Source organism: Podarcis tiliguerta, assembly GCF_965153285.1.
Source record: "Podarcis tiliguerta genome assembly, chromosome: 9".
Lineage (NCBI taxonomy): Eukaryota > Metazoa > Chordata > Lepidosauria > Squamata > Lacertidae > Podarcis > Podarcis tiliguerta.
The window spans coordinates 21,745,077-21,764,914 of NC_139542.1; the positions used below are offsets into that span (position 1 = coordinate 21,745,077).

Sequence of the window (19,838 nt, forward strand, 5' to 3'; positions counted from 1 at the left end):
TATGATATAAATGTTGGTATGTATAAATCAATATATTTCTTAGCAACCTCTGTCTACCCATGAGGCCAACCAAAGGGAATGAAGACTGGGCGATTGCTACAAACAGGGACAGCCAGAGACAGATAGTGAATGTAGCAAGCCATGTGCCCAGCAGATGGCAGCTGTACACTAGAGGTGGCAATCTCTGATTCTGTAGGTCTGCAGAAATAATATTTTCTCTTGGGAGAGTTTCAAATAAGGTGCGAGGGAGGGAAGAAGTATTTTGGGGTTCATCTACAGAGGTACCTCGCGTTATATATGCTTCAGGTTACAGACTCCACTAACCCAGAAATAGTACCTCGGGTTAAGAACTTTGCCTCAGGATGAGAACAGAAATTGTGCTCCGGTGGCGCGGCGGTAGCGGGAGGCCCCATTAGCTAAAGTGGTGCTTCAGGTTAAGAACAGTTTCAGGTTAAGAACGGACCTCCAGAACAAATTAAGTACTTAACCCGAGGTACCACTATATAGGTGAACATTATTTCGCTGAGAACTCATTCTCTTATTTGTGAAATCAGCACTCAGTGGAAGAATCTGAAAGGACATTTCCCCCAACAGGACTAACCTTCTTATCTAGTCATATTGAGTCCCAGATTCCAAAGGAGCTATCATTTCCTTTCCCCCACCCAACCCTCCCATATTTCTAGGCAATTTTTAAAAAACGGTAGTGGGGTGTGTGTGTTATTTTGATGCTTGGCCTCCTCTACAGATGTGCTTTCCAACGCATGGAGGAAAGGGGTGGGGCCTCAAATGTATGGGAGGAGCCAGTGGATATGGCCCCATCCTCTTCCTCCATGCAGTTGTTAATCCAGTGAGAACGAATGCCTGCAACATAAATAAACTTGAAACACTGATGGGATGATAAGGCTCTTTCATGCATATGTCAATAAGTTTCTCTGGTCTGTCAGGGGAAAGCTAAATGATCAATTTTCATTGATCATTTAGCACAAAAACGTTTGCATCTCAATGAGTAAAAATCCAATGTTAATGGTTCCCTGCCTTAAACAGGTTCTGTGCTGCCCCAATGGAATTAAAAATCTGACCCCTCCAAAAAAAAAAATCACTATAGTTTATTTGCAGTATGTTTCCTAAAAATACCTGAGACCTCCACCAATTATTATCTGGGCAGACCACCTGCCATACAAAACTTGGTGATCTTATTTTATGAAGCCACCAAACCTAGATGTGGGAAATTAACATCCATCTTGAGGTCCTTTTGTTTTTTGCTCTGAATATCAAATCCTTGATGAAGAACATGTACGGCTTGAAAGCCTTCCAAACATTTTTTAAGCAACCAATAAATATAAAGACCTTTCTTTTTGACATTTTCTAGGCCAACCGTGGCAACACACGACTTATTTGCTATCTATCTGAATGGGCTCCTATTGAAAAGCAAAGCTAATTTGAGTCAGAAGCAGATAGGCATGATTTCTGGAGAAATAGTTTATCTGCCAGAGAAAGCGGACCAGACACTTGGAGCACAATTAGGATCTTAAACGCTGAATTGCAGCCAATTATAATGATGTATTAATGCATCACTCATTAGTTTTGACAGAATTCTGCTATGACATAGACTCACTCGCCCACTTTGTCCTCCTCCATACGGCTGACTAAGCTAGAGGATCACCCCGCTGTGACCGAAGGCGGAAAGGTTAGAGAAGGCACTCAAAGACTCTTCCCCATGTGGAAATGCTGTTGGGAAGCAAAGAGGAGGCTACTGTTCTGCAGGGGGCTGATAGGCAGCACAGCTGTTGCTCAGAAGAGAATAATGCATTTGTAGAGCTCTTAGGGCTTTCTCTCAACTGATGACAAGAAGTGGAAGCCTTGCCATCAACGTAGGGCACTGAAACAAACCATTAGTATGCTGGTCAAGAATAGCCTGATTGCCATGTAGAATTCAGTTTTGGATATAGATTGGCATATGACTTGCATATATCAGCATCAATACTTTACCCGTGAAGCAAATTCTGCAAAATACTACCCAGACAAAAATTAAAGCACTTTCAAATCCAATTAACTTCAGTGGAAGAATTAGACTCATGCTGAACTCTCTCCCACTGAAATCAACGGGACTTCACTTTGGTTGGATTGTATGATTATGGCTGTGGTTTTGATTGCAGAACTCCGCCCCCTCCTACATTTGGGGTATTGTAAATTGTGATGCCTGCAGCAGATGTTCACAGCTAAGCCTTGACTATATTCCATTCCAAATGTTGCCACAACAAACTAATGTGGCAGTGGGGGCAAGAAAGACACAAATTATTAAATGCATGCTTTTATTTTTTTTGGAAAATGTGCATATATATATATATATATATATATATATATATATATATTCTGAATTTGTGCTTCTTTGATCTTACATAAAATTGTCCTGCCAATATTTGTGTTATTGCATGCAGAATAAGACCTCTATGCTGTAGATGTGTGGGTTTGGTGCAGCCATTCAAGAACAACCATCATTTCAAAAGTCCGACATTTTTTGTTGATTTTCTTTGACAGAGGCGGGTTGCCATATTGCTCAAGATTTGCTTTACTTTAAAGGAGGGGGAATTAAATATTCTCATCCACAGTGCTGCTGCTTTGATTGAAACCAGAGCCTCCTGCAGCTGCTTTCAAGTTGAAAGGGAGGAAAAACCTCATCAGAGTTGGTTGTATCTCCCATATGTTGGCACTTAGAGCTCTGGTTTACTGGAATTAAGGCATTGCCCATGCTAATAAAATGCATTAATTGAATGATCCCCTACTTCTAGATCAATGGGCTGCTATTGCAAAGCATACAAAGAGGAAAGCACACCAAAGGGAACCTGTGGCTCATGTAGTCAAATTATTGATGAATCAGGGTTGATGTTGGGTATGCATCTGTTATTATATTTTGCAGCAGAATTGCAAATAGGATTTTCACAAGCTGGATGTGGTCTCTTAATCTTCATTTCCAATGTAACCAAGCCTTAAGGAAGGCACTTAGTCACAGTCGTCCCTCGCCGCCTTTCCCTCTCACCCTCTGTCATTTCCCCATGATCTGTTTCACACTTCAAGCTCCTTGATGGCAGGAGCATATTGATGTTGCCTATATTGTTCCAGCAGCGTAACTGGCACTTTTCAGGGCACTGTAGAGTTTTCTTTTACTCTGTAAGATGCCGTAAGGAACAGGTATGCAGCTTGAGGGTACCTCTGGGTCCACTGCTGTTGCTTGAAGCTCAGGTGGTGGACTGGTGGCCCAGCTGTACCCCTGCCTGGAACCCTAAAGCCTGTTGTCTTTGCTCTGGTAACATCTAGGTTAGATTACTGCAACATGTTATATGTGGAGCTGCTTCTGCTGACAGTTCAGAAACTTCAGCTGCTGCAAAATTCAGCAGTCAGGTTGCTCACCAGTTTGAGAACATAACACCAATCCTGGCCCAACTGTATTGGCTGCCAATCAGTATCTGGGCCCAATTCAAAGTGCTGGTTTTGAAGTATAAAGCCTTAAATGCCTCAGGATTGCAGTACCTCAAGGACCACCTCTCCCAGTGCCGGATCTACATATAAGCTAAACAAGCTATAGCTTAGAGCCCCACTCTTTTGGGGACCATAGCTGTCAACTTACAGATTTGAAAATAAGGGACCAGCAGCCTTGAAAATAAGGGATCAGCAGCCAAAATAAGGGACCTGCAGGCTCACCTGTTCCAGGCACTCCAGTCTTCCTGCCCTCCTGCAGTCTGGTCAAACTCATGCTGGTAGCTTCGAGAACACTGTCCAACCAGCTTTGTAACCAGAGGTTCAACTGAATAGAATCTGAATCACATGCACCACAAGGCCTATGCAGCCTCAACTTAAGATGGCTCCCCGGCCTGGCTTTGCACTGCGAAGTTTGCAGCAGCACGTGCAACAAAATGGCGTCCAGCATTCAAAAACCCCTCGGCTTGCATTAACTAGCCACACACACACAGCCTCCCCCCCTCGCCACGAGATCTCCAGTCACCCACCATTTTAGTCAACCAGCTCCTTTCTTTTCCCCCATAAGTCAATCGAAGGAGCCTCCAAAACAAATTCAAATGCCTCCCTCCCACGAGATCTCCTTTCCTTTCTCCCCACCATGTGCCCCCACTCCAGACAGACCTTTTCAGGAGTGAGTGGGCAGTCGATGAAGTATCCATCCGATTCCGATCCGAGCACTCAGTACAGGTATGTTCAACTTCTGAGCCCCTCTGAGCCAAAGGCAGAAAGCCCAGCCAGCAGCCAAATGAAGCCTCAATGAAAACCACCGTCACCTCTCCGCTGGGAAGCGCTGAGGAAAGGCAAGTCCCCAGGCAATGTAGCCGATTTGATCAGCACAAGGCATGCAAGCCCCACCCCCCAGTTGTTCTTAGACTTCTTACTGGGTGAGCAACACAGCCAAGCAACACAGTTGGAGCCTCCCTCCTCCCTAGCTGGCAGGGAGGGAGAGGAGCTGCTTCCTTCAAAATTTAAGGGACATCATTTAAGGGACATCCATCAATAAGGGACAGCAACGGGACATGGCAATGGAATAAGAGACTGTCCCTTCAAATAAGGGACGCCAGACAGCTATGCTGAGGACCCCCAAAAATTTAAAGGAAAAACAACAACTGGGTGTACATTTCCAAAATATAAGATAAAAAACAAATAAAATAAAACCTAGATACAGCAACAGTGGCAAATGGCTTTAGATACTTATTAGGTCCATAAATTACCATATATGTCTGTGGTCTTTTAGACGTGGGTGGGATGCTTATTAAGTCGCTTTGGGTTGCCCCTGGCAAAACAAAGCAACTAACAAATTTAATAATAATAATAATCAGTGCTTCCCCCCCTAAAAAATGTTTAGGGGTACTCTCATTTTGACTCAAGAAAATCACAATTTTATAGGTCAAATGGGGAAAAATAAATACAGTAAATGGACAAAAGAACAAAGATTCACAAAATGTTTAATAATAATAATAATAATAATTTTTTATTTATATCCCGCCCTCCTTAGCCGAAGCCAGGCTCAGAGCAGCTAACAACAGTAAAATAATACAACATTCTAAAATCATTTCATTATAAAATCAGTTCAAATCAAATTAATGGCAACCATTGGGCTAGAGTTCTGTGAGGATTGTCAAAGGAGGGGGTCAGGCTGTGCCCTGGCCAAAGGCCTGGTGGAACAGCTCTGTCTTGCAGGCCCTGTGGAAAGATGTCAAGTCCTGCAGGGCCCTAGTCTCTTGTGACAGAGCGTTCTACCAGATCGGAGCGACAGCTGAAAAAGCCCTGGTTCTGGTTGAGGCCAGCCTAACCTCCCTGTGGTCTGGGACCTCCAAGATGTTTCTGTTTGAACACCGTAAGGGGTTTAGGGGTATGCATCCCCCTGCGTCACCCCCCCCCCCCGAAAAAAGCATTGATAGTGATAACAATGATAATAATATCAGAAGTGAGTAAGTGGATCATTGCCTTCCCCCAATGCCAGGCCAACTTTGACAGGTGGGTGAGTCCTTGCATGCCTGGACAACCAGCTGATTGTGGGTGCTTGTCAAGTCCTTTCTCTTTGCAAGTGGCAAGAAGCATGGTGGTGATTGCAAGCAGATTATCAGGTGATTGGCAGGCCCCACACCTCAACTGGAGGGCAAGGGTGTGTAGCATGGCCAAAACAGTCTCATGGGCCAAATGGGGAAATCTGGTGGGCCGCTTCTGCTGTCATAAACACTGACAGGGCAGTAGAACTGATCAGTCAATGCAATTTCCCCATTTTGTGAATATGGTGAATTTGCTCAACTTGTAAATCTGCACAGTTGGAACTTCATGGATTTCAGCTGTTGGAAAATCATTTCATTTCTCTTGCTTCTATCATCACTTAGTTGTCCATAACATCCAAGACAGCCATTTTACAGTACAGTTTTCTTAGAAGAATTTCAGTGAGAAACCACAGAAAAAAAACTTTTACCTGTTGCAATAAACATTGCCCGAGGTGGATAAATGATACAGAAAATCTGTTCTGTCTGTCTCTCACTCTGCAGACACTTGATCCCCTTGTGTAACGTAATTGCTGGGGGGGGGGGGGGGGGAGCTAAGACAATATACTTCATTATCCAATGTTGCATTTAAGTCTCTTGTAAAGTCTATATATGTCGAAGAATCAAGGTTTAGATTGTGCCTCATCATGGTAATGTGGCCTTTTCATTTACAGAAGTCAATGCATCCGGATGAGGTTAATCATAGTAGTTTCTTAGGTGTCAATTACGTTCATCAACTCTTTACAAAAGAGAAAAATATGAGCTGAAATCCTTTATTTTTATGTTCTTGCAATGGTCTGAAATGGTATTATATTATGTAGGCTGCAATCTTATGTATTAAATCAAGTTCCCTCAAACTCATCCCTCCAGATGTTTTTGGCCTACAACTCCCATGATCCCTAGCTAGCAGGACCAGTGGTCAGGGATGATGGGAATTGTAGTCTCAAAACATCTGGAGGGTCGAGTTTGAGGAAGCCTGCATTAAATAAACCCCACTGAACCCATTGTGGCTTTCAGACATGCATAGGATCCCATGTGAGGTCATAGCTCATGTATTAAAATGTGACACATTAAAATTCCTAGATTAACCCCAAAGGAGTTAACTGAAATAACCAGAAATGATATAGTACAAATATGCAAAGGTAAAGGTAAAGGGACCCCTGACCATTAGGTCCAGTCATGACCGACTCTGGGGTTGCAGTGTTCATCTTGCTTTATTGGCCGAGGGAGCCAGCGTACAGCTTCTGGGTCATGTGGCCAGCACGACTAAGCCGCTGCTGGCGAACCAGAGCAGCGCATGGAAACGCCGTTTACCTTCCCGCTGGAGCGGTATCTATTAATCTACTTGCACTTTGACATGCTTTCGAACTGCTAGGTTGGCAGGAGCAGGGACCGAGCAAAGGGAGCTCACCCCGTTGTGGCGATTTGAACCGCCGACCTTCTGATCGGCAGGTCCTAGGCTCTGTGGTTTAACCCACAGCGACACCCGTAGTAGTCCCAAAAATACAAAATACATACAAAAGGTATCTCAGATATGTATAAACTTACAATAGGAACTTTTATAACCTAATTCCTAAAACCTCAGAGTGTATGTTCACTTTAATTAAGGCAGAAGTACACAACATGATACTCTCCAGCTATCTGACTTCAACACACATCATGCCTGACCTCTGACCATACTCAGAAGGCTGATAGCAGTGGAGTCTAACAACAAATGGTGGGCACAACTCTGGCTACTCCTGAATTAAGGCCTAATTCTCATGTTACTCTTGGGGTGTGGGGGCTGCTCACACATAGTACAGGCCCAACTCACTCCAGTAACATATGAAAACGAGAAGCAAAATTGCAATACTGTAGCCACATGGTTACCAGTGCTGCTTGCCTCCAGGAAAGGACACCGTAATTTAAGAAGGATGTTGACAAGTTGGAACGTGTGTAGAGGGGATGACCAAGATGATCAAGGGTCTGGAAACCAAGCCTTATGAAGAATGGTTGAGGTAACTGAGTATGTTTAGCCTGGTAACGAGGAGACTGAGAAGAGATGTGATAGCCATCTTCAAATATCTGAAGGGCTGTCACATGGAAGAGGGAACAAGCTTGTTTTCTCCTGCTGTGGAGGGTAGGACTCGAACTCATGGTTTGAAGTTAAAAGAAAGGAGATTCTGACTAAACATCAGCAATAACTTTCTGACAGTAAGAGCGGTTCAACAGCGGAATTGTCTCCCTTGGGAGTTTGTGGACGCTCCTTCTTTGCAGGTTTTAAAGCAGAGGTTGGCTGGCCATCTATCTTGATTGCTTTAGCTGAGATTCCTGCATTGTAGGGGGCTGGACTAGATTAACCTTGGGGGTCCCTTCAAACTTTACAATTCTATGATTCTATAACACGGATAGGACAAATTGCCAGTTCACCCATACTAGCTATCATCCAGTGAAGTTGAGAGAGACAAAAGGAAGTGTGTCTTCACCCAGTTAAAGTACAGAATTTTGCTTCCACAAGATATAACTTCCACCTACTTGGATTTAAAAGGGGATTAGACAGATTTGTGGCCCTACCAGTTACTGGAGAACAACAATGGCAGAGAGGTATTGTCAGCCACTCAGAGGTTGGCTTGTAGGAAAGAGGTTTCTGGGCTTGATAGGCTTTTGGTTTGATTCCACAGGGCTCTTCCTATGTTAATGAATGTCTTTTTAACAGGAAAAACATAATGGCAGCATTCAAACCAACTATGAGTGAGGGTTTCAAAAATTCCAATCCAATTTGTTATACAGCTTTGCCTGAATTAACTCGAATGTGCATAAGAAAGAAATAAAGGTAATAAGATTCTTCTGACTCTTTTCAGGTATATTACTGAGTTCATTTTTGTTCCTTTGTATGCTTCACACCTTCAAAAATGGTTGCAGAAGCACAAATAGCTGTTTGAAGTTTGCGAAGTGGAGACTTTGACTTAATGGTTCAGAAGCAATCACAGATATCAAAAGAACCCGTTTAAAGACTGAAATCGTGAAGTACATCAGTGGGAAAGGAAACTCAGCAGTTTTGAAACAATAATTCTGATTTTCTTGTTGGCTGTAATAAATAGAACCAGCTACCCCACCCTTAGCACTGTGTTCAGTAAATTACCAGTAAGTTGAGATTGACATGAGGCAGTGGCAAAGATTCTGCGTTTAGAAGTTATCAAAGCAAAATGCTACTAAAACAATAATGCTTTCAATTTAGCTTGCTTATGCTTCCTCAAACTTGGCCCTCCAGATGTTTTTGGCCTACAACTCCCATGATCCTTAGCTAGCAGGACTAGTGGTCAGGGATGATGAGAATTGTAGTCTCAAAACATCTGGAGGGCCGAATTTGAGTAAGGCTGCAGTAGCTAGTCTCTACAACCACAGCAGATGCTGTATCATTCTCTACAGGCACAGCAGATGCTGTAACCTTCTAACAGTTTGACTTCACCTACAAAGACACACTCCTCCATTGTCTCCTGAGATAGATAGATGCCAGCAAGAATTGTGCAGGGCTGTGGAGTGGACATCTGATTGAAAGGCTCTTTGTTGACCTTCGGAATATCTGACTTCTCTTTCCTTCCATATTTATGCACACTTACTTTAAATGCTACTTAAATGCTACCTACTTTCCCCCCAGCCTTTTCCTCAGCGCTATTAGGGCAAGGGAAACAGTGCCCCCCCATGTTGCTGGACACGGGACCCAATCATCCTTAACGATTGGCTGTACTTTCTTTCTGGAAGGAAAAGAGCCTCCAGCTCTTATATAGATTGGGCCAACAATCTGCACCAGCATTACAACTGCCTGTGCCACATGACATCCCAGATAGCTCAGTTGATTGGAGCATGGTGCCCATAATGCCAAGGTTGCAGGTTCGATCCCCGTATGGGACAGCTGCATATTTCTGCATTGCAGAGGGTTGGACCAGATGATCCTCAGGGTCTCTTGCAATACTACAATTCTATGGTTTTATGTTTTATTGTGGAGAGGCCTAATCCAACCCCGACTTATCTGCATGTGTACTTTAACTATACCAAATGTATTTGAAGAAAATTATACGGTGTACTCCAAGTGTTGTTTTGCTTGTGATTATTGTTATCCTGTTGAAAAATCAGTGAATATATTGATGTAAGTCTGAGCTGCTTCAATGCTAAAGCTCCATCTCCAGCCATCCCCTCCAGCGGAAGCAGACAGTGGCATTTGACAACTAAAAGAGGGCACAGGTTCAGAAGTACGTGGCTGGACAATGACTCTCCCAAGAAGTTATAATGATGGCTGGCTGTATCATTTATATGAGCCTCAACACACGTTCCAGCTGGATGGCAAGTCACACAGATTTTAGGCAGTGTGGTCACATCGCCAGAGTTCTTCCATGAATAAAAAATAGCAGTTGATTACAGCAGATAAGTATTAGTTGCTCTGCAAAGTACTCTATCTCATGTAAACATTTGTTAGGCTAACCTCATACAAAAGGGGGCAAGCTCCCTTAAATACATGGGATGGGATTCAAATAGGGCTGCAGCTCTGCCAGAAACAATAGCCGTGCCAATTTGCAACAAGGGTTTCTCTTTATTTCATGGAGCTGTTTGCTTTCGGCTGTCTGCCCCTTCCGAATGGAGAATTGGTCAATACTGATCTCTCTCTCCATTATCTTCTTTCCCACCCACCCAGCCCACTGCCAGTCTTTCCAAAGGGAACACTTTTCCAAGGAGGGATGCAGCAAGGTTTCTATATAAGCCAGGCAGCTGTTGGGCCATCTGCTAGTGAGACCAACTGATTAGCATTCGAGGGGAGGCTCACAGTGCTGGCTATTGATACAAGAGAAGAGAGGAAATTGCAGGCATGGTACATTGTGTCAATATCCCAGTCCTTCCTGGGAGGATGCACTTTAGTTCCAGACGAAGGCCAAACCTGAATGGAGTGGTAGTTAGAATGCCCACCAGGCAGTTGAGTAGGCCCGGTATAGGTTTCCAAGTTTGGGCCTTGCTTGCAAGGTTAAAAATGGGAGTGGGGTGGGCTCTGAAAAGCAAAAACGAAAAGTTCCTAGCACACTTTATTTCGGCTGCATTCACACTGTGTTCAAAATTCTATGGTGCCACCTTAAACAGCCATGGCTTTCCCTCAAGGGTTCTGGGAGCCGTAGTTTGTTAATGGGGCTGAGAGTTCTTAGAAGACCTCTATTCTAAGGTTACCAGATTTTTTTCAGTGAATCCAGGGACACTTTTATTAAGTAGTGGGTGGACATAGCAGACGAGACAGAGATTTCTATAAGTAGTTCTTTATAAGTAAGCTGGAACTGACTGAACAGCACACAGCTTAGCCGGCCTGCTTTTATAGGCAGCCGGCTGTCAACATTGTAACAACAACAGCCCAGGGTTTCCCGCCTAAATTAACTTATGTGGACCTGAGTGAAAACTATACAGTATACGCAATCTCCCCTGGTCCAGGGTGAGAACTTCAATACATAACAACTTTAATCAATTAATTAAATAAATTAATACTACAAATTTGGGACGTTGATGCTGCAGCGATGGCGGTGGCAGAGGGGCAGCCGCCGCCTTGACCACAACCGCCACGTTTCCCCTTCCTTCGAGGCTTCTATCTCCTTTTCCCATGAGCTTGGGCAGCCCCTAAGTTGTTGGTTCTTCGGTGGTGGTGGTGGGGAAGCGGTGTGCGGTGGGTCAGGCATGGAAAGCGGAGAAGGAGGGCCGAGAGTGGTGGCAAGGCTTGGGCATCACAATGCCTTCCTTCTCATCGGAGCAGCCCCAATTCCACTCCTACTTGCGTGCAAGCAGGAGGGGGCGGGGATCCCTCAGTTGTGAAGGGAGGCTTCCCATTGCCTAACTGAGAGATCCCTGCCCCCTCCTGCTTGCACACAAGCTCTGATAGGCAGTGTGAAGCCTCCCTTCACAGCTGAGACATCCCCGCCCCACTCCTGCTTGCACGCAAGTAGGAGTTGGGAGGCTGCTCTGATAGACAGCATGAAGCCTCCCTTTACAGCTTAGTTGCTGGGGTCAGGGAAGGTGGAGGCAGCCCGGAAGCTGCATCTTAGAGCCCCTGCACCACCATCATATGGGGACTTCCAAGCAGCTCCTGAAGCCAGCCAGAGCCAACTGCTCTGGGCTGCCAAGACTGCCGCATTTCCCGGGGACATTAGATGAAATCCAGGGACATTCCGGGGATGGAATTTGTCCGGGGACTTCTTCGCAAATACGGGGATTGTCCCCGGGAAATGGGGACGTCTGGTAACCCTACTCTATTCTCCTCACAGAGATACAATTGACAGAGTTCCCTGGGAAGAAGAATTGACCACTCTGGAAATGGTCGTTCTGTGAAAGGAACAGGGGTTTCACACTTTGGGCTGACTGAAGCCAATCAGAGTGAACAGAGGTGAGTCAGCCAATGAGGATTGACTCCGAGGGTCACTCTGGGGAAGGTGCAAAGGAAGAACTCCTAGGAGGAGGAGTTGTTCTGTATGCTCCAAAGCTAACCATTTGGAAACACTGAAAACGTGTGCTGCTTCCGTTTCAAGGGAATTGCGTGCAGGTTCTGTTATGTACAATGGGACTTCAAGGAGAGCCCAACTTAAGTCGCCCTGAAAGAAGAAGTTGGAGTCCTCCAAATCTTTTGGCCATGTACCGTATGTGCACAGAAAATAGTAGATCTAGCTGAAAGGCAACACATGCAGATCAGCATCAATCATTGCAGTGCAACCCTAATTATTATTGTTAAGATTATTGTATAATCTTAGATGGTTAAAAGGGGCATAGCTGTGAAGAGCTGTGGTTGCTACTGCAATCTCAAGTTTGCCTTTCTGTGATTCTGCAGTTTTTCCGCCACTAGCTCCTTGGCAACCCATGGTTACCATTTACTTCTGTGTGCAAGTTCTGAGGGCTTATTCAAACAATTCTGCGAAGAGCTTTTCCAAGTTCAGCAGGGATCTGCTTTTGTTGCCATCCATTCCAATGTCTTCATGTAATTGTGTTTTTCCCCCCTATGGAAGTCCTAAAGTGTTGCAGAAATCTAAAAATGAAATGAAGTGTTTACCAGAACACAATGGCCACATACAAGAGGGCTCTGCGGCAACATCTTGCCACAAGGAGGTCTTCCTTTTCAGGATTCCATCCACTCCATTCTGCTACATTCCTTCAGTTTTCTCTCCGTCTCCTCCAGTCCCTGGTCAGTCGGCATTCAGTGTCTGCTGAGCATGTTCAGTCATCATTGGGCTGTTATTGGAGTCCTGTCTCCTTAGGTTTGCCACCCACAATACTTTTCGTACTTAGGGTTTCCTTAAGTCTGCTGATAACCTCTCTTTTGGCAAAACAAGGGCCAACACTTGGAGAACAGAGATCACTTTCTGTATAGACCAATGGTTCCCAATTGGTGGTTTGCAGAAACCAGGGCTCTGTGTAACCCAACTACCAAAAAGATATCAAAATTTTCAGAAGTAGGGGGTCTACGGCTTGGCTTTTGAAAAACAGGGGGATCTGCAGTATTTAGCTAATTGGGAATTTCTGGATACGCAATTAGTACATTGATGTGGATCCTGTTAGAAACTGGTGGTTGAGTTGCTGACCACTATCCATTTCAGAGGGAAGCAGGGATGAGTCCATTGATTTACATGGGCTTAAATGTGTTGGATTTTGAGCTTTGTTAAAATTGACTTCTTGTATCAGATCTAGAGAAAAGAGGTGATTGGATCTTTGGCTTTCTTCCCCGGGAAAGAAAACTGACCTTTTGTATGGTATTGGAAGAGGCATTTCTCTTAGATATTTAGTCAAATAACCAATAGTGTCAGAAAAATGTAGCTCTTGTAAAATCACTGGTTTGTTTGTTTTTGTATACCTGTCATTGGTATCTAATTTTTTCTAGCTTATTATAGCTTAATCAACTATTGGGAAAATGCCCACAAAACACTGTGTTTGGAAGTTTTAAACTCAACTGATGACTATCCCCTTAGAATATGGAACTACACTAATTAAAATTTAATGGGCTGTGAATTTGGTGTTAACCTGCTGGGGGACAAAAGTTTGATTTCCTACCAAGTGATGATTAAAGTGCAGAAACGGCAGTGGGAATCCTGGATCTCACATCTAGGTAGCTTTTGCTTTGCAATTCCTCTAGAGAGAGTTCCTTTCCCTAGATCCCCACAGTGGATCCAACAGATCTGGCCAATTTCCCAGCCTTTTAATAGACTGAGAAATTGTGGTTTGACCTAGACGTTGAATATCAAGTGAATCTGGAAAAGCACAACAGAGGTAGGTCTAGTAATTAGTCATCTTGGAGTTGCTTTCTGTCTCAGAGGAAAGGCAGGATATGCATTACAGAATAAAAGCAAAATGCTTTTCAGGAGTTCCAGACCTGGTGAATGCAAAATAAATAGGGGTTGTCCCTTGTGGTTTACTGATTGATTAAAAAATAGACCCCCCACAATCTGCTCCTGAAAATTCTATAAGGACTCCCTACACTGTAACATAACCTATGATCTATCATTGCTCTGCACACCTCTTTGTAGCTGGGAAAGAGGCCTTCATGTATATCCATAGAAACCAGAGTTATCTATACTCTCAGTCAGTGCTCCCCCCCCCCCGGGGGTACGCAGGGGTATGCATACCCCTAAATATTTTGTGAATCTAAGTTTGGCCTCTTTGAGGGGCAGTATTTCAATACGAGTTGGGACATGGGTGGCGCTGTGGGTTAAACCACAGAGCCTAGGACTTGCCAATCAGAAGGTCGGCAGTTCAAATCCCTGCGATGGGGTGAGCCCCCGTTGCTTGGTCCCTGCTCCTGCCAACCTAGCAGTTTGAAAGCACGTCAAGTGCAAGTAGATAAATAGGTACCGCTCCGGCGGGAAGGTAAACGGCGTTTCCATGCGCTGCTCTGGTTCGCCAGAAGCGGCTTAGTCATGCTGGCCACATGACCCGGAAGCTGTACGCCGGCTCCCTCGGCCAATAAAGCGAGATGAGCGCTGCAACCCCAGAGTCGTCCGCTCCAGAGGTCCTTTTATTTCAATACGAGTAGGAAAATGAGAGTACCCCTAAACATTTTTTTAAAGAAAAAAAGCAATGCTCTCAGTGCTATTTTTCTAGAAAAAGAAGAGTCGGAACTCACTGTGAACACTTCCCTTGTTATCTTAGAATTGCAGTGGCACCCACCTGAGAGTCCTACATACTCTGATAACCTCCAGATTAAGTTACTGCAGCTTTCTCCAACCTGTTCCCTTCAAGAGGTTTGGAATACAACTCCCATCAGCTCCATCCAGCATGCTTACTGCAATGTGTTGTACATGGGATTGATTTCCAGTCCATGTTGGAAACTTCTGTTAGAACACAAGGGCTAGGCTGTCAACTGGGACCACCCCTAGGGAACGCATCTTGACATTATTGTCTGTATCTAAGTGTCCTGCCTCATGGAGACCATGTCCTCTATTTGACAGGCTGTCTGGTCCAAATCTAACTTAATTCCTTGTGGTTTGGGTCACTTCAGTATGACGCCTCCGAGGCTGCCATGTATCCCTTCTGCTTTTTAAAACTCCTGCCTCATAGTTTCTTTTTCTTCTCTTTACACCTCAACCATGTCAATAAATTCAGTCAAAAACAAACCTAGACATTTTGCAGTATCCCATATTCCGAACTTATTTTATATTCATGGTTTTTTTTGGGGTAAATATTGTCATTCCTTTCCTGAGGTGATTTTGTCTAATGCACATTATCATTTGACTGCATGGGGAAGAGCAAACAATGGGCATTCTTGTTTCTTTTTACAAGGTAAACAGGGATAGTCAGAAAAGGAGCCATGGATCAGTACTTTAGTTTATTCGTCAACTGTTGTCTATTCTGTCTTTTATATTCAGGGAAATGTATCAGTGGTGGCAAGTGGCCTAGGAAGAATGGAGGAATAAATGCTCCCCACCCCCATATTGAGCAGTTATTTACCACAAATAGTAGCCATGGCAACTTGGTTTCTATATAAAACTGAATCACCTCTGCTCTAATAGGAACAGCACAGTTTGGAAATCCCATTAAGAACATTATTCTGGTATAAAAGAAGACATTAGCCTCCAAATATAGATCAAAGTCTAATAGTTAAAACGCTTTTAGCTGGGATAAAGTAAGAAATCATTTAAGTTTAGATAGAGGTCAAATCTCACATGTCTTTTACTGTCATATTTTAAAATTAGCTCCATAATTGTTGTTAGCTGCTCTGAGCCCGGCTTTGGCTGGGGAGGGCAGGATGTTGTTATTATTATTATTATTATTATTATTATTTATTATAGAATTTTGCAAAAAATTCTGGGGAAAAGATTATGGATCTCCCTGCTTTAGGATATACTCCCAAATATCTGGAAATATGTGGAAGAATGGATCCCTCCCCCTTCTTTCAATATGGCCAGGCCAGATATGACCTTCAGTTATTGCAATCGAAATAGCAGTGTGGGGGTAACTAGGAGTTTAACGGAAGTTTGAAAAATGCTGGAAATATTTTTAAAAAGAAAGACTGAGCAATTCCTGTTATGCTAGCACAGGACTGGTGGTGGGCGGAGGGGTGAATACTGCCACTAAGCTGATGCAACGGATGCTGGGTTAGTGTGTCTGACTAGGACCTGGGAGATTAGGTTTCAAATTCCTGCTCAGCCATGAAACTCACTGGGCAACCTTGGGCCAGTGACAGTCTCTTAGCCTAGCCTACTTCACAAGATTGTCGTGAGCATAAAATGGGGAGGAAGAGAACCTTACGCCTCATGGAGGAAAGCTGGGACACAGTAAATTAATCACGTACATACCTCTTTCTTTCTTTCTTTCTTTCTTTCTTTCTTTCTTTCTTTCTTTCTTTCTGCTACATAGCATGGTGCAATGATAAATAGCTCAGTTACACCGCAAAGCTTGTTGTTGTTTAGTCATTTAGTTGTGTCCAACACTTTGTGACCCCATGGACCAGAGCACACCAGGCACCCCTGTCGTCCACTGCCTCCTGCAGTTTGGTCAAACTCATATTAGTAGCTTCGAGAACACTGTCCAACCATCTCATCCTCTGTCGTCCCCTTCTCCTTGTGCCCTCAATCTTTCCCAACATCAGGGTCTTTTCCAGGGAGTCTTCTTTTCTCATGAGGTGGCTAAAGTATTGGAGCCTCAGCTTCAGGATCTGTCCTTCCAGTGAGCACTCAGGGCTGATTTCCTTAAGAATGAATAGGTTTGATCTTCTTGCAGTCCATGAGACTCTCAAGAGTCTCCTTCCGCACCATAATTTAAAAGCATCAGTTTTTCGGCGACCAGCCTTCTTTATGGTCCAGCTCCCACTTCCATACATCACTACCGCAAAGCTAGAAATTGCTTAAAACAGGAAAAGAAACTGAGAGTTCTTTGTTTGAGGGCTGGTTAAAAGGGGGATTGGAACACATGGTGAAATTTACTCACTTTTCAGGAAGGGAGGAAAAGAACAATTAAGATTAAAAATCATTAGGAAGATTGAAATCATATTTTGTTATCCAGGGATAGACATGTTACTGAAAACATTTAATCAGAAAGATGGTTGTTCTGAAATTATTTTGTTTGTTTGTTTGTTGAGTCATTGTTTATATATCTGGATTTATCCCTTGAAAACCTTAAAAAAATATACCTGCTAGTCCAACAATGCAATTGACATTATTGAAAGCAAGTTCCCTTCATGTCACATCTTGTATGCTGGAAAAAAAACAACAAACAAGATTGTTCATGATCAGCAGTTTTTGTGGACAACCAAGGAAGCTGACTGTTATAAGATTCAGAATAGATAAAAAGTGCTTATTCATGCAGTGCGTGGTTAAACTGCAGAACTCATGTCCACAGGAGGCAGTGATAACTTGAATCCCCCCCCCATATCTATTTGTGGCTTCCCACTTATATTGCAAGACTACACTCTTGTTTGGCTGCACAGGTGGGGACCAGAAGACTATTTTTTTTAAAAAGGAAATAAATCAAGTATCCCACACTTTTGGGATGCTTTTTAAATAACTTAAACTGCTCAGGGGAGTCCTAGATGAAACTTTTGAGAAGAGTGCACTGTAATTCGCCTGATATTTCTCTTTGGTTTCCTTTCTTTTTTCCTCTTTGTCCGCCTGCAATACATTGCGTGTTTGTGAAATGGTCTCTCAGCAGCCCCATTTTCTTATTTCATTATCTGGGCAACAATTAATCAATCCCAATTAAAAGCAACAGCAGGCAGCTTCATTACCTTTGTTAGCAAGTTTATTAGTCTCATTCATTTTAAGGTTCTGTTTACCACCAAGCTGTCTGCATGCAGATTTTTTCAAACACACACACACAGAGTGTCCCTATTTTCCAGGGATGCCCCTGATTTAGAGAAGCCACCCTGGTTTCTGATTTGATACTGGAATATCCCACTTTTCCTTAGGATGTCCCTATTTTCATTGGAGAAATGTTGGAGGGTATGGAGTTATCCAACCCCCCGAGCTAATCCTGTATAGGGAAGTGTTTTTTTATGTTTAATGTTTTGTTGTGTTTTTATATATGTTGGAAGCTGCCCAGAATGGCTGGGGCGAACCAGTCAGAAGGGCAGGGTATAAAATTATTATTATGGAATGAGACGTCTCATAAAGAAGGCTGATCGCCAAAGAATTGATGCTTTTGAATTATGATGCTGGAGGAGACTCTTGAGAGTCCCATGGTCTGCAAGAAGATCAAACCTACCCATTCTGAAGGAAATCAGCCTTAAGTGATTAACGACTAAATGATTAAACAACAACAATTTTCATCAGAGAAAGGTTGGAAGATATGCACCCAAGTTTTGTTTAAAGATTAAAATGGAAGCACTCGTATTTTTCACCTGCTCCTTTTTGCATCATAAGTGAGCACCATGCCTTCACAAGGGAAAGGTTTTCTTATTTTGAGCCAATTCCATTCTTCAAAGATTGGCATCGGTGGAGCCATTTTGCCATCTACTTGTATGATCACTTCCTTGTGCTTATAACTAGGACAGCTTTTCCTGAAAATACCCAGAGGAAGTATATCTGGAAATAAATCACTATAAACAAGTAGTAAGTAATACCGAAGAACAATTCAGCACTGATTAAAGCACTGCTAAAACAATGTTGCACACCACCCAGCCTCTGACTGGTCCAAGTTTCAGGGGATCCCAGACACTTACCCAGGGTTTGTGTTTCCTTTTGGAAATGAGGTACAGTAGAGACCACGGTATCTTTTGGATAAATGGTTTATTTACATACATTTACACACACACACCGGGACGCGGGTGGCACTGTGGGTTAAACCACAGAGCCTAGGACTTGCCAATCACACTTGCACACTTGCACACACACACAACCTGAGCCTTCAAATCCATAGTTTAGTACATCTGCTATCCTACAGGAGTGCTTGCTGCTTGCTGCCTCATCTTATTATCCACAGTGCTCTCTCTCTCATCTGAATGAAACCAGACCCTGAAACACCCCCATGGAAGTCTGAACTTCTTGGGAAAGTAGGAAGTGTTCAACAAGGACCTCCTCCAGACTTGTGTGTGTGTGTGTGTGTGTGTGTGTGTGTGTGTATGTGTGTATTCTACAAGAAGTCAGCTGGCTGACACACCATGCCTTTAAAGCCCATTTCATTCCTGCCCCCCCCAAACCCTGGGAACGGTAGTTGAGTGTGCTGGGAATTGTTGCTCTGTGAGAGGTAAATTATAGTTCCCAGGATTGTTTGGGGTGGGAAATGTGTTTTAAAGGTATAGCGTGTATCCGACCATCACTGATGCAATAATAGTGGATTTATACTGGGCTGTCCACACACCATTGTTCTGTATTAGTTGTTCTGCTACGCATTCCCAGCATGACCATATTATTGCTGTCTGGCGGTTCATTGTTGCGTTATAGTGCAGCAAAAGTGGGAGAGCCACCCCCACCCCAACCAGTTGTTTTTTAAATTTGTTTTTATTAAAGATTTTATTGTGCTATAAAAGTAGAAAAGACAATAAAGCGGAGAAAAGTACAGTTGGGGAAAACAGTGGAGAGAGAGGAAGACAAGAGATGAGTGTGTGTGTGTTGTTCTTTCATTCTATTGCTAGCATTAGTGAAGGGGTTTGGGTCAGTGTCACGTGGGTAGGTCCTGTGTGTGTGTGTGTGTGTGTGTATCTCCATACATTTTGGTGCCAGTGGTTTGTTTTCAAAAGCTGCAGGATTTCAGCAGGAAGCTCAAGACATGCCTCAGTTGGAAACAGAACAGTTTGTTCACCCCAAAACTTTTTTCAGGCACAAACAGTATTGAAAGAGGGATTCCGTATAACTGCCCCAATACTATCACAAGCAATAATAATAATAATAATAA

The 19,838-nt window shown here is 43.5% G+C and overlaps 1 long non-coding RNA gene across 1 annotated transcript in view; it reads left to right on the forward strand.

Moving 5' to 3' along the window:
- LOC310685201 overlaps positions 1-19,838 on the forward strand; it is a 606,217-nt gene that overhangs the window by 167,723 nt on the left and 418,656 nt on the right. The window contains exon 2 of the long non-coding RNA XR_014515114.1: positions 282-507. This is a non-coding gene — a long non-coding RNA (uncharacterized lncRNA). The remainder of the gene's footprint in view (positions 1-281; positions 508-19,838) is intronic.